This window comes from Elgaria multicarinata, chromosome 6 (genome assembly GCF_023053635.1).
Source record: "Elgaria multicarinata webbii isolate HBS135686 ecotype San Diego chromosome 6, rElgMul1.1.pri, whole genome shotgun sequence".
NCBI classification, from domain to species: Eukaryota; Metazoa; Chordata; class Lepidosauria; order Squamata; family Anguidae; genus Elgaria; species Elgaria multicarinata.
In genome coordinates, this window is record NC_086176.1 from 53,997,172 (window position 1) to 54,011,555 (window position 14,384).

The following is a 14,384-nucleotide window of genomic DNA, read 5'->3' on the forward strand; positions in this document are numbered from 1 at the left end:
GCAGCCGTCTAACAGTTGTTCTGCTTCTATGAATTAGTTTTGAAGTTTTGACCCTGCTGTCGATTTTGGGTTTTGCATTCATTGATATTTGTATGATTTTATGTCAGCTGATTTTAGCACTGAATAATGAAAAGGTGGGTGGACAGGTTTCAAAAACAAACCACAGAAATAATGGGCAAGGCATAGATCAGAGCATGAATCTGAACATGGCAGCAAGAGGGTCAAGAATATTTCCCACAAATTCATCCAATCCTGCTATGAGCACTAGTGCTGCTGAACATTGGACAGATGGAATTAAGTGTCTGCGTGTGCATGTGTATGTGCGTGCATATGCCTGAAATAAAAATATGCCGCCATGGTACAAGTTGGTATTGAATGGGGCTAAGAAATGATTGAAGCAGTATGAAGGCGTCTGCGAATGTATTCTCTCTTTGCCCCCAGGCAGAAGAATAAAAGCACTGTGGGAAATATATATTTATTTATTGGAAAACAAAACAAAACACAGCAGGAAGAGATACTTTCTGATCAGAGTAGAGAAGGAAAAGAGAAGAAACTGCAAAGCACAGGTGGGTGCTCTGAAGGAGCCCTTCATGAGAAAATTAAATGTGCTCCGTTTTTGTTGTTTACCTTCTTCACAGAGGGTGAATTTGGAAGTCACCACAGTGTTGAGAACTAAGCTCCAGTGCTAGGTTTTAATTATGTCTATTGCACAGAATCTGATTGTTGCACCCAGTCCAATATTTAGCTAGGGCAAAAACACCTCTTCGTCCCATGTTAGTTTATTAATATTTTTTCTTTTTTTAAACTGTTAAGATTGGATTACACCATTCAGATAAGGCGTGTTGTTATTGGTACAGCAGATCCATGCAGGTAATGTAGAATTGTTTTTTAATTCAGTACGATTACCACCCAGTAGAAAAATGTTAAAAACCAAAGGATATAGCTAGAGAGATATACTGGTGAATGACCCCTCCTCCTCCTCCTCCTCCTCCTCCTCCTCCTCCTCCTTCTTCTCAACAGAGCACTAGGTGATGTACACAACATGGAGGCAATTTATTTATTTACTGCATTTGACTTTCTGTCAAAGCACTTACATCAGGGTGGGCAACTTTGGGAAATGGCCAAAAAAAAAAAATGGCCCTGGACTCTCCTCCCTCCTGTGGTACTAGATATTATTATTATTATTATTATTATTATTATTATTATTATTATTATTATTATTATTATTATTTAATTAATATTATGCATCTGGAGAGTCTTTTGGGTGCTCTGTAGTACCTACAAAGCACTAAAGAGGTTGAAAGGGGATCAAAATAGCTGGTCCAGATGTCATTAAAAAAACAATTAGGGGACAGCAGGGGCCACATGCAGCCCACAAGCTACCTGTTGCTCATCCCTCACTTACATGATAACTGTTTTGAGTTGGGATCTCCATGGAATCTTTCTTGTACCTTCAGCTCCCTGGCCCTCCTGAGTTTCATTTTATTTCTTAAGATTTTTTTAAAAAATAATGGTCTCAACTGAATGTGCATTCTTCCAGCACCACTTTTACTTGGATTCAAAAGAACGGTTTTGTATTTTGGAGATCAGCTCCACACATTTCCCTCAGATTTAGATCCTGGACTAGTCAATTTTCTTTTAGTCCAACCCGTTTCCCTTCTGGGGAATGAGTGTTTTTGACCCACGATAGCCCTGCCATGATAGCCATTTTGTGAGAGCGCCCATGGCATTATCCTAAAGCTCCAAATGTGCTCACTGGCCTAAAACAGTTGAGGACCTCTGGTGGAGCATTCATAAGCTAGCTTGAATGGCTGGGGAAAGAATGGGAGAAGACACCAGGAAGTCTTCAGGTGCTATGATTCAAATAGCTGTAAATGGTGTAATTCAGAGGATTGTTGCTTTGGCATATATAACACACAGCCTTCTGACATCTGGTCCTGCATGAACATATCTGTTTTATGCCTTACACTGTTGTGGAACTTTTCTAGAGTTTTTCATCCACAGTATACCAGAACTGAATGGGAATTAGATGCAAAGAAAAGCCAAAGTAAATGTTCACATCGCTATATCACTGATTTTTTTTTTTAATATAGTTACTGTGGTAGTGCTGGATATATTTTTTTCAGTGCATGTGTTATCCTCACTACCCAAAACAAACAATACCATAGCATGCTGTCACGCACAGGGGTGGGGAATACCTATATCCTTTGATGGTAATGTAGTTGATCTGCCCCTCCTGAGATATGATGTCAACAGAAATATTGTTCCATGGACTATTTCCCATGATCCCAGTTGTAGCACATCAAAGCAGGAACATAAGGAACTCCCATCCAGATGGACTTTAAAGTGGAGCTTGCTCAAGTCAAGGAATCATTTCAGTCTGCAGATGTTTTAGGCATGCAGCAAGGGAAAGGGGAATTCATTTGGTTGACATTTTAATATGAACAGAATTTCCTAACAAGTACATGAACCATTTTGCAATTATCCTTCCTTTTCCGCACTTCTCCAAATTTTGCAATGTTGTTCTCCAGTCAAATATGCATACAAAATGCATACTTCAGGGGAAAGTGTACAAATATAGATACATTATGGAAAATAGCAAAACTGTAGAAACTAAGATGAAAATAAAATGCCTCTTGAAGATGCACCTATTTATTCAGGATTTCTCTGATGCATAGTTACACTGCTGTATTTTACAGTTTCTCTGATGTATTTATTTTATATTGTTTTTATATTAGCTTTCATATCACATTTTTAACTTCTTTTTTATTGTGAATATATTGCATTTTAGGTATTTGTTATGTAAACCACTTAGAGATCATATGATATCAAGTGGTATATAAATAGTATAAATAAATAAATAAACATCAATAAAAAGCATATATTAGCAGACAATAGTATCAAAAGGTATGTGCATTAGCAAAAATTGCGTGCAAAAATGTGTATACATATTTTTGTGAGTACAAAAATACATACAGGATTTGGAGGGGGGGGCTTCTAACATATAGTATCTATACAATACATTTTTGGGATGACCTTTCAGTTGCTGAGCTGAAAAATGAAATCTCTGTCCAGTACCAAATGGAAAAGCCACACGAAGAAATATCACAAATTATGTTCTTATATTGTAATTGAGTGGTTATGTGTCTTTGTTTAAAGGAGATGCTACTGCTCCTTCCAAGAAGATCTCAGGATAGGGTAAATCAAAATTGATTAAAGAGGACTTCCTTAGGAAACTGTAGATCTTTTCTTTTAAAAACCATGAGTCCTTCGCTACCTGTCATTGGAATGGGGTGGGCGGAAGAAAAGCTAGATTAACTAAGAGGGCAGATTGCCTTCCTGATTACAGCAAGATTGACTTGAGTCTCCAAGTGTTCCGTTCAAAGTACGGCTTGCGTTTTCTTTCTGAAAACAAAGCTGCAGCGGTCTGTTTTGCCAGTGGAACCTTAAGGGATTTTCATCAGCCATTATATTCACAAATATTAGCTCAGAGCCAAATCCTATGTAAAACGATGTCTGCAATTAGTATTCAGTATATTTGCTCTGCGAAAGGAAAAAACAACAACCCAGCTTTTCTTTTCACCAAATAAATCTTAACTTCAGCATCCTCCCTCTTTTAAAGCATAGTAATATATTTGGTTCAATGGTAAGAGTTTGAATTGCTTGTTTTCTAAAAGGTTGTCATGTAGAATTAGCATAGCCTCTTCTGCAGAGGTTCTAGACAAGCAGCAGCTGTACAAGACATTTCTGAATGAACTTTTGGTAGCATAGGCCAGGACTGAGCTGATCCAAATGAGACAGAGCCCCAAATAATTAGAAAATAATCAAGAGCAGGGATAGGTGAGAAATTTTCTCCATTGAGGGTTTTTTTTTTAATGTGGATTTACTCCATCCACACCTCCCAGAACCAAACATGTGGATGGACACAACTTGCAGTCAGAAACTAGGGCTGTGCGCAGACCCCCCAAACTGCTTCATGGCCTGATCCGGAACTTTTGGATCGGGCCAATCCACTTCAGGTTGATCCGACCCTCACCCACTCCACTCTGCGCAGTGAGATCTGGAGGGGCGGATCGAGATTTTGCCCCCCTTCCCTACTTACTTGCCTCCGTGGTGGGCAGTGGAGGTAGGTAAGTCGGGAAGGAGAGCAAAATGGGGGCTGAATAAGCCCCCCTCCCCCTGCCCCCTTACCTGGCTCCACCACCATCACTGCCGCATGGACTGCGGCAGCAGCGGTGGGGTCAGGTAAGCCCCACCTCCACTTACCTGCCTCCGACGTGGTCCAACAACGGCTTCAACTGAGGGCCAGGCCTCAAACTGAAAGAGTAGGCTGCAGCCTGCTTTTCCGGCTTGAGGCCTGGTCCTCAGTTGAAGCCACTGCCAGACCGTGACGGAGGCAGATAAGCCTCCCTCCCACCTGCCCCCTTACCTGGCTTCATCGCCGCATGGGCTGCGGTGACAGAGCCAGGTAAGCCCCCCTACTTACCTGCCTCTGTCACGGTCCGGCGCAGGCTTCAACCTCAGTTGAAGCTTTCGCCGGACCGCGACAAACACAGGTAAGCCCCCTTCCCCCCTGACCCTTTACCTGGCTCTGTGTCCATCACTGCATGGACTGCGGTGGCGCTGGTGGCGCCAGGTAAGCCTCCTCCCCCCTTCCCTGTGTTTAGAGCCCCGGATGGAGGTGAACCGCTCCACCTCGATACGCAGCTCCCCTGAGCTCATTCAGGTCTGTCTTTGGGGGAGGCGGATTGGGTCGCTCCGCTCTGGATTCATGCTCTGAATCAGAGTGGAGCACAGCCCTATCAGAAACCACACATTTCTGGACTTGCAATGCATTCTGTGAAACAAAACAAAATGGTTGACAAAATGCACACATTTGAAAAATGTCCAAAAAACCCCCATCCCACCGAAATATTTCTAAAATGCACACAAACATGTTTTAGTCAAGGGGGGCATGTATCCATTGATATATCCATTGGAAAAATGCACGAAAAATGTATACAGTTCCCCGCCCCCACTCCCATAATCAAACAAACCTCAGATAGAACTGGCATAGAATGAACTTGCCCCATCCACAATTAAGACTTGCATTGCAGTTTTTATTTTGCTAAATATGCTGACCATTCCTGTTGAGTAAGGGAAGTGCTTGCATTTTCACCAGTTTTGTATTATTTTACTTCATTCTGCCCAACCTGGTTTGTCAGACCCAATGTATTTGTAATTGGGGAGTTAAAGGCTTAGTTTGCAGTGCACATAAATCAATAATGAACTAATAGCTTCCAGGACCTGCATAAAAAGTTCATATGCATAATATGGCAACAGCTACTACAACTGCTTAACAAACTAGAGATTGCAAAGAGAAAGTAAAATCATTCGCAGTACACATAGATGAAGCTAGGAAAAGCATTGATCTGAATTTGCAACTTTGTTAGGTTTTGAGAAACCATATGGTTGGAAAAACAGACTGAAATGTTATAGGTCAGTGACTCTGGATCAGGGCCCCATCAGGGGTGACAGAAGCCATATGAGTTGCATTTCAGGTTGCTAGTGATAAATGATGAGCAGACAGCACTAAGAGGGCAATTTCTAGGACATGTGATAGGATTAGTACATAAGATCAAAGATGAGGAGTCTGTATCCTCTTTGTAAAAGTTTTGATAACCACTTTATGGGCTTGCAATTTTCTCCTGCAGTGAAGAAGAGCCTCTCGTCATAGTCTAGATTTTGACAAGAGGTAAAGAATAGGCTATCTAACATATCATATCTTCATCTACTTTTTTCTTACCCTTTAGAAGCATCTTAACATGACATATGATAAGGATGCTTTATGTGAAGAAAATGTAGCTAGGAAGGTGGAAAACAGTATTCTGGATGTTGCAATTTATTACCCATTCCCAGATCAGCATACCTTCAGATATTTTGAATGCTAAATTCAGCAGGTGTCATCTCTTTTAAAGTCTAGTTTGTGAGGTTTTGTGGCCAGATGCAAATAAGATAGACAGATGGTTCATAAGAGAGGATGTTGAAAAACAATTAACTCGGATTGTTCTATATAAAAAAGAGAGAGTCAAGACTGATGGTGGCTTTAGATACGATGTGAGCAGAAATATGAGAGACCTCATCTTACCCTCTGTCCATGTCCTGTTTGAAGCTGCACATTCTCTCTATGTATTGGGAGCTATAAACCACCTTTACAGCAGCTTTTGATGTTAGGGTGTGGAAAAATCAGATGTGCAAAAGTCTTATGTATTTGCTTTTTCTTGCTTCAAGTGTATCATCTGAAGGAGGGAATCTATGGAGAGATGCATCATCTCCCAAGGCAGGTATAGCTTACACACCTGGAGTGGAACTATGCAAATTCTCTCTTCAAATGTTACATGGCCACTGTGAAAATGGGCATGGGAGTAATGTTTGCTTTTTCTGCTTTATTATCATGTCTGATGCCATCCCTGTAGTAAAATTCTAATAATTACATGATTTGAAATCACAGGACTTTTGTATTTTACGCAGGTTGAAACAAAGTTACCTGGTGGATTATAGGCCATTAATATTTCTAACATTTATTCTGCTGTGTGTTTTTTTTAAATCATGGAACCTGATCTGATTGTAAGTGTGTAGATGAAAATGATCACTGTCAAACAAAATATCCTGAAAATGTATCACAGGTAAATTTTACATTAGGGACTCAGGGTTTCAGGCAAAATGTCACATTTAATGTTACTCAATTAAATACTTAGAAGTCTTCTCTTAGGAAAAAAAAATCTAATTTACATTTTCTCTGTCATTAGTATTTACTTGGTAACAGATAACTCTGATTACATTATGGCTGTGTTTGGTCATTATAACAAACCATGGTTTATCATGACAAGAATGAGTCTAGCCTCTTCTTGGACTCATGGCTCCTCCAACCCCCTCATTGTGACCACATGGAGGATATCACAAGCTTTTGCTTCCATATTCAATACCACTAATCTTAACTATAGCTGATTGAAACAAGCCAGCTTCATAAAATGTTGGTGTTTTTTTTAAAAAAAAGACATATCTAATTATATATTAAACAAGATTTGTCTTGTTCAGACGACATGGCAAGCTGCAATTAATTGAAACCGGATGCAAAACCTTCTGAACTCTTCCTCACAGCTTCCCTGAAGAAGGAGAGGGATGGGGTAACATATTCAAACCCAAGAAAAGTTTGGTTTATCATCTTCATGAAGCCAATGTGTCATTATGATACTAAATTGTAACTGGGTTGTTGAAATTTGGGGAGCTTGTAACTAGGATTTCATAAAATGAAGTAAAATTGTATATCAGAAGACAGACTTATTTATAGTACACCATGTGCAACATGCCAGAATGCAGCACATTCCCAAAATGGAAGTGAACAGCTGGAGTGTTGGCTTCCGGACTTGATCCTTCTGGAATCAAAGCTTTTGCTTCATATTTCCAGGGCTGTCAGTTGAGCTGAGAGGTTTTTACCTCTACTAATTACTGTAGAAGCTTTTCCAAATGGCAACATGTTCAAAAGCAGCTCAGGCATTTTTAAAACCTCCCCACATGAATTCAAAAGCAATAGAGAGGGAAAATGGGGCCTCTCTTGCAAACAGCATTACGCCTTTGTCATTAAGGAGCTGCAAAGACAGCTAATCAGAGCATCCCAAACAGTCCAATATGATCATTTGTGGGTGGGTTGGGAGGCTGACGGCAGTTGGGACTAATTTACTTAGAGGTTCATTTTTAAGTTACAGACTGGAATTGACCTGTGGGGCTCAAGAAAAGTTTTAAACTCTACTGGGAGATTTATTAAGCAAAATGTTTCAGAATGTTGTGGTGGGAGAAAAGTCAAACATAAGAAAAAAAATTATTATTCATTGACAGCATTTATATCCCACTTTTTTTCTTTTTTGCTTAAAAACATGCTCAAGGCAGCTTACAACAGAAAAGGTTTTTAAAAATCCATTCTGTCTCCAGGTTTGTAGAGGGCCATACTCCTCATCCTCTGTCTCATCATTGATGCTAATAGCTGGCTTGACAGGCAGAGAGCCAGTGATTGAGGAAAAAGTGGCATCTAATGCTCCTCCTTCTCACCACCTCCATTCCCTGGACCAGAGCAAGAGGCAGGTGAAGAAGGACATTGCAATGGTGAAGAGGACGGGCATGTCTACACCAGGGGCTGGAGGGGGAGGATCTCACAATACGGTGATCACGAGATCCTCCCCCTCAGTCTACACGTGGTGCGTGATGTCCTGGGAGGATGGAGGATGTCACAACCGCCATTTCAGATTTTTTTTTTTTACTCAAGATGAGCGATCAAGTGCTCCTTCAAAAAGGTAAGTATTTTTCTTTTGCATTTTTTACTCCTGCTCCCCCCACCCCATCCCCGATGAGCACGGAGCTCCTGAAGAGCTCCGTGCCCTGTACCCAGGTCCCAGCTCCTCGTGGTTACTTGCGATGAGCCAGGACAAAAACAGGACACCCGGCCACACCTCCTACAGTCTCAGGGTCATTCCAGGACCACAGGAAGAACCGGGATTAACGTGTAGGGCCATATTCCAGGGAAACGAAGGGATCATCCCTCCCTGCTCCTGGGATCTCCTGTGTATCATGTGGACGATCCCCGGGATGTCGCCCCATTTAGCCATGCCTGAGGAGCAACTCCAGGGGACTCTTGTCAGTGGACCCCTACTGAGGTGTGGATTTACCCTTGACACTAGTCCTGATAATCATTCATTCCCCTTGCCCACAAATCTAATGAAACACTTAAGAGACAGAAGGGTTACTAACATTAGCATTCCTGGGCCTTGGGATTGGCATAGACATCATTCAAGGGTCTGCCTGCCTGACCTGTACAGTAGATTGCACCACCCATTGGTAGGCAACCTGAGTTTTGGACTACATAGTCCCTGACCATTAGCTGGGCTGGTTTGGGTTAATGGAAGTTGTAGTCCAAAACTACTGGAGGACACCAGTTTGCCTACCTCTGGGATGTTTTTACACTGCTGAGGTGGGACTGAAATCATGTGATATCTGCTAATACTGAAACATGAGCACCACCACCATTGAGTTCCCAGCATTTTGGGGCAGTAGACATATTCCAAAAACATGGTCCTTGTTTTATGATCCTGACTCTGAGGCCTTTCTTTCTCGAATCAAAGAATGAGCGTGCCTCTTCTCTGCCTGTACGTTCACAAACACTGTGAAATAGCTTACTCTCATTATTGACATGAGCAGGTTGTTGCTTCAGAGTGCTCTGACTGCAGACTTCCTAAATAAACCACTTGCTCTTAGAGTACTACATTCTTCTCAAATCAGAAGAATTCCTTAATAAGGGCAATGGCGTTGCCATTTGGTTAGGTCCATGTTTGTTGATATACTTGGAATGAAGTAGCAACAGTTTCTGGTCTTTCCCTCTAAAATGCCAGATTAGGGGGAGAAAAATATTTGGTATGAAGCCTTAACAGGAATCTAGTAACTGGCAAACTCTTCTTGATTTAATTCACAACTGCTTGGTATTTTTAAGCTTGTTCGGTATCTATTTGGGGGAGGACCCTGAGAATTTGTAAAATAGTGATTGAAGATAATGTTCAATATATTACTAAGTGCCCTGTTTATAAGGATGAAAAATATCCAAGTTTAGGCTTAGAAAAACAATAATCTTTTGCAAGAAACAAGCATCTAGAGAACTGACTAAAATAGAGAATATATTTTATTTATTTATTTATTTATTTATTTATTTATTTATTACATTTCTATACTGCCCAATAGCCAGAGCTCTCTGAGCGGTTCACAAAAATTAAAACCATTCAAAATATAAAACAACAGTATAAAACCATAATATAAAATACAATATAAAAGCTCAACCAGATAAAAACAGCAGCAATGCAAAATTACAAATTTAAAACACCAAGTTAAAATTTATTTATAGACTGTTAAAATGCTGGGAGAATAAAAAGGTCTTCACCTGGCATCTAAAAGCATGTAATGTAGGTGCCAAGCGAACCTCCTTAGGGAGCTCATTCCACAGCCAGGGTGCCACAGCAGAGAAGGCCCTCCTCCTGGTAGTCACCTGCCTCACTTCCTTTGGCAGGGGCTCATGGAGAAGGACCCCGAGGATGACCTTAGGGTCCGGGCAGGTACATATGGCCTTATGGTACATATGGGAGGAGGCGTTCCTTCAGATAGCCTGGCCCCAAGCCATTTAGGGCTTTAAATGTTAATACCAGCACTTTGAATCGGGCCCGGACCTGGACTGGTAACCAATGATGCTGGAAAAGGACTGGTGTGATGTGGTCTCATCAGCCAGTCCCTGTTAGTAACCATGCTGCCCTGTTTTGTACCAGTTGAAGTTTCCAGACCATTTTCAAAGGCAGTTTTCAAATGGCGGTTTCCTCAGATGATCTGGTCATCAAATCAATCTATCCAGAAAGGTTTTAATGGTTTTAAAAATCCATTAAATTAATCTTTTAATCAATTATTCAAAGGTTAAATATTTAACACATTGGGCCTTAATATAATATTAAGGCATAATATCCCCTACACATAGGGAAACAAGATCTTCTAGATAACACCACACTTGAAATGTGGGAATATTTTAAAATTAACCAACGATGTTGCGATGTTTATATGCGTGTTTGGGACACATATCTCTGAATATGTCTGAACTGTCAGTGTTTGGTGGAGTAAGGCTTTAGGAACAAGGACTTTGACTCTCTTCCTACTGGAGGACAGGCTGCTGTCAGTCTGGTAGAACTGGCCTAGAAATTAGCATGATTTCCAAATTAACAAGAACATAGTGGTGGTTATTCAGTCTAGATAGTAGGAACATCTTGGTAGGCTTCCCAAGAGGGAAAGGAGAGCTGGCATTTCAAGACTTAATCCAGAGAATGAGTTTGTTTAAATTTTATTTATTTATTTACATTTCTATACCTCCCAATACTTGAAGCTCTTTGGGCAGTTCAATAAAAATAAAACCATAAATGCAGCATTATAATATAGAACCATTAAAAGTTTAGAACAGAATAAAACAAAAGTGTGTGTGTGTGTGTGTGTGTGTGTGTGTGTGTGTGTGTGAACAATAATAGCTCAAGAGTGCCATCAGATGAGCATTTTATCACACGTACATTACTGCTCACTCATGGTTTTTCACGGGTCTTTTTGATGACACCATCCACCCTTCATGCATCTCCCTCTCCTTATGGCCTTCCTTCCACCATGATCTCCTGCTGTGTGCAAGAAAAGTGTCACAATAAAAACACCCACTGAATGGGCCATGTGGTCTTTGTTTACTTCCTCTTTCTTCTCCATGAGAAAGAGGAAGTATTGTGCAACAGAAGTGAGGGTAGAAGCGATGGCAGGGAACCATGATTCCCCGCTCCCCATCTGATGATCCTCCAAATCACAGTCAAGTTACTAAAGCTTGTAAGGAGAATAAGCTGGTGACCTGCAACAAACTGAAGGCTGCATGGTGGGATCCAAGGTCAGAAAGAAGGAGACACAGAGCAAGGTGAGAAGGACGAGGAAATCAGGGGAAAGCAAGCAAGCTGCAGGATCAGGCAGATGGGAGAAAGGGGCTTATGTCTGCTCAAGGGCATGGAATAAAGGAGGGAGAGATGGATGCTTGCTGATGGGCTAAGATCCAGGTGGGAAATAGAGCAGACATTCCTGCTGCTCAGCTGGTTGGTTGGAAACACACACCTTATTTCCAAAATCGTGCATGCTACAACTCTACAGCTATTATAGGCCACTCAAGCAAATCCACTACGCTTGTTCGCAAACTTCCTTGTTCATGGTGAGGTTATGTCAATTTTATGGAAAGTCATAAGCAACTTCTCTGCGTTGTAATACAATGCAACAGTTGCTACAACTTGATCAACTGCAGGTATTTAACATTTTCTCTTATCCCAGCTAACTATAAGCCTGCCTCTCAGCGCTCTAAAAAGCCAGATAAAATTAGCATGTTTTCTATGTATAATTCAACAAGCATTGTAAGTGTTTCTCCAACCTTTCAGCTTCTTGTTGTTTATCTTATTTGGGGGAGGGAGGGACAACAAAACAGGGAAAACCCCCAATATGGATTCTGAGAATATTCCTAGGGCCTTCCTAGACGAGGCCTTAGCGCGCCTTCTGTCCCGGCTTCCCTGCTGTGCGTCCAGATGACGCACAGGGGAATCCGGAGACAGGCCGCGCTGAGGCCTTCTCCAACGCGCCATAAGCGAATTCGCTTATGGCGCGCCTTTTCCCCAGCTCCGGCCTGAGGCCGGAGCTGGGGAAGGTCTAGGGACTTCCGTGGCTTTTTGCGGCTAATCGCTTACTCACGAGTAGCCACAAAAAGCCGCGGACTGGCCACAGCGCTGAGCGCTGTGCCCATCGGCCGGGGAGATCCCGGGAGGGAAAAGGAGGGGAGACGACACAGGACACACACACACACACACACACACACGCACGGAGGGAAAAGGAGGGGAGACGACACAGGACACACACACACACACGCACGCACGGAGGGAAAAGGAGGGGAGATGACACAGGACACACACACACGCACGGAGGGAAAAGGAGGGGAGACGACACAGGACACACACACACACACACGGAGGGAAAAGGAGGGGAGATGACACAGGACACACACACACACACACGGAGGGAAAAGGAGGGGAGATGACACAGGACACACACACACACACACGGAGGGAAAAGGAGGGGAGATGACACAGGACACACGCACGGAGGGAAAAGGAGGGGAGATGACACAGGACACACACACACACACACGGAGGGAAAAGGAGGGGAGACGACACACGGGACATGGAGGGAGAGAAAGATCAGGAAGGGATCAGGAGCGGATGGGGGGGGTTAACTAATAAAAAACCCTTACCTTCTCCGCAGTCTTCGGGCGCACGTGGCCCCTTTAAACTTTTTAAAAAATGGCCGGCGCTGCAGGGCTTCCGTCGTCCCTGCGCGTTGTGCGTCTAGGAGGCTGGGCGGCGCGCGTTAAAGTTTGCACGCCGTCGCCCCGCCTCCCTGCCGGCTTATCCCGGCAGGTCTAGCAAGGCCCCTATTTGCATGCACCTCTTCCAGTTCCTATTCATTTCTGCTGTTACCTCTCTTCTTGTTCTCTTGCTGTATATTTTCGATGAGCTTACAAGATCATATTAATTTCTGAGAAGTGATATATGCTGAAACACGGATCTAAATTAGAAAGAGTATGAACATATGGATTAAGCATTGCAGCCAATGGCCATTATTACATAACCAGGGAGAAAAGTTCATATTCTGAATATTTTAACCTTTCAAATGTCCATTCCACAAAACTATGTTCTAAAGTCATTTAAGCTGATTTCTACAACACAACATTAGGCAGGGTTTTGCCTAAAGCTGACCTGAAGGCACATCTGTAGCCCTAACCTTCGCCAATTAAAGATTATCTCTACAAATGTTTCATGGTCAAATGTCCTTTGGCAGTAAACAAGCAGGAATAAGTCACATAGTGGAAAGGAGACTTTCAGTTATGTGGACTTTCTGTATGTAGAAAGGTATGACAGGATGTAGCATATTAAAATCATGTTTAAAATACAATATTAAAAATATCAGTTACAATAAGACCAATACAAAGAGTGGTAAGACAGGGCCACATGTTTAATTTAATTACAAGCTGGGGAAAGCCTGAATTAACAAGTGTGTTTTCAGGAGGCATTTGGAAGATGCTACATTTTCTGACCCTCCCCCCTTCCAGACTGCATAGGAGAGAGTTTTCTAAAGAGTGGGTGCTGCTACCAAGAAGGGCTGCCATCAAGGTTTTGCATGATGACATTCCACTAATTTCAGAATAACCAACAAGGCCTCCTCAGAAGACCTTAAAGGTTGGCTAGGTATAAATAATGTAAAGCAGTCTGCTAGATCTCCTGGTCCCAAGTTGTTTAGGAACATGTATGACAATAGCATAACCTTGAACAGGGCTTAGAAGCTAATAGGCAGCCAGTGCAGTTCTTTTAGAGCAGAACATAGCTCGGTGTCCCAGTGAGCTCTCTAGCTGTGGCATTCTGTGCTAGCTGCAGCTTCTGAACCAGGCACAATTAGGGATGTTAAAATTGCATAAAATCCGTCCCATCTCTGTTTCAGAAATTGTCATGGGCCTTTCATTCTGGGTTGTGTTTTTTTTTTTAGTTTTCAAATTTGCACATATGCAGATTTGCACAAATCCCCCCAAATGCACAATTTCCCTCCCAAAGTGCATTTTTATTCTCTAGCCTATGGTAGAAATACCATTTTTGGCAGTTTTTTTATTTTTACATATTTTTCTATGATGAAATTTGCACAAAATTCCCAAACGTTAGAAAAACCATCCACAATTCAGCATACTCCTCTGAACAGGGTGAGAGCCAGTCTTCTGC